Here is a 1,277-nt window from a genome sequence, read left to right on the forward strand (position 1 = left end):
GCTATGCTATCGCAACTTCTTTTGATATTGTTGAGGCAGGACCTTTTGATATTTTTGAGGAAGCACCTATTGCTATTTTAGTCCAACACACTGAATTACGTGCTCTTACTCAGGCTTGCACTTTAGCAAAGGGCAATACTCAGGCTTGCACTTTAGCAAAGGGCAACACTTCCAGTATTTATACTGCTAATAGTTATCCTTTCAGAGTAGGTCATGATTTTGAAATGTTGTGGAAGCAATGTGGTTTCTTACTTGGAGTGGAAATAAAATTTAAAGTTGCCCCTATGTTCAGGAATTATTGGATGCAATAGTTATACCTGCCACTTTAGCTATTATTAAGATTTCAGGACATTCTAAACTTGACTCTCTGGAAGCTAAGGGAAATTACCTTGCTGACATTTCTGCAAGAAATGTTGTCCTTAAAGGAACTAACAGCAGCCAAACCTCTGTCATGGTCCAAGGGGATATTTCCCCAAATGATAACTTAGAAAAACTGGCTAGAGAAGCATAATAACTGGCCTCAGAAAAAACAAAAACAAGAGTGAAAACTCAAAAATTAACAGGCTTAATAAAAAGAGAAAACTCTGGTTTGGACCAAATAACAACTCAATCCTACAGGAAACTAAAATTTCCACTTTTAATCACTGTACATGCACTAAACCACTGGTCTATTGACAAAACTATAGCTTTCATGAATCAGTGTTGCTGGGGAAACATTAATAAGGCTACAAAAATGTACATAACTCACTTGGCCCATTTGTTCAAAGTACAACCCAGTGAAACCTGTTTGTACAGCTCCCAGACATTTTAAAGTGCTTAATGGACCTTTCAAGCTCTAGCAAATGGATTTCATCTAACTTCCTCTGTCTAATGAATATAAACATGTTTTAGTCATGTTCTCTATGTTTTCACACAGACTAGACTGAAGCCTTCCCTTGTGATCAGGCTACTGCCTCTTTCATGGCTAACATCCTTTGGAACAGATTATCCCTAGCTGAGGAGCTCCTCTTGAACTTCATAGTGATCAAGGAGCCCATTATTTTACTGGTCAGGTACTTTGACAAGCCTGTGCTGTTTGGCTAGTTTTTCAACATTTTCACTGTTCTTACCACTCTCAATTCTCTGGTTTAGTCAAATGCACTAATGGCTTTATTAAGACTCAATGCAAAGTCTGTAGAGACCCTCCAAATACCTTGGCCAAAAAGAGTTCCCTTAGTCCTGAATCTCAGATCCACCCCCTTGGGAACTCCTAAACCCTCAGCCTTTGAGATAGTCAA

This window comes from Mesoplodon densirostris, chromosome 17, assembly GCF_025265405.1.
Source record: "Mesoplodon densirostris isolate mMesDen1 chromosome 17, mMesDen1 primary haplotype, whole genome shotgun sequence".
Taxonomy (NCBI): Eukaryota; Metazoa; Chordata; class Mammalia; order Artiodactyla; family Ziphiidae; genus Mesoplodon; species Mesoplodon densirostris.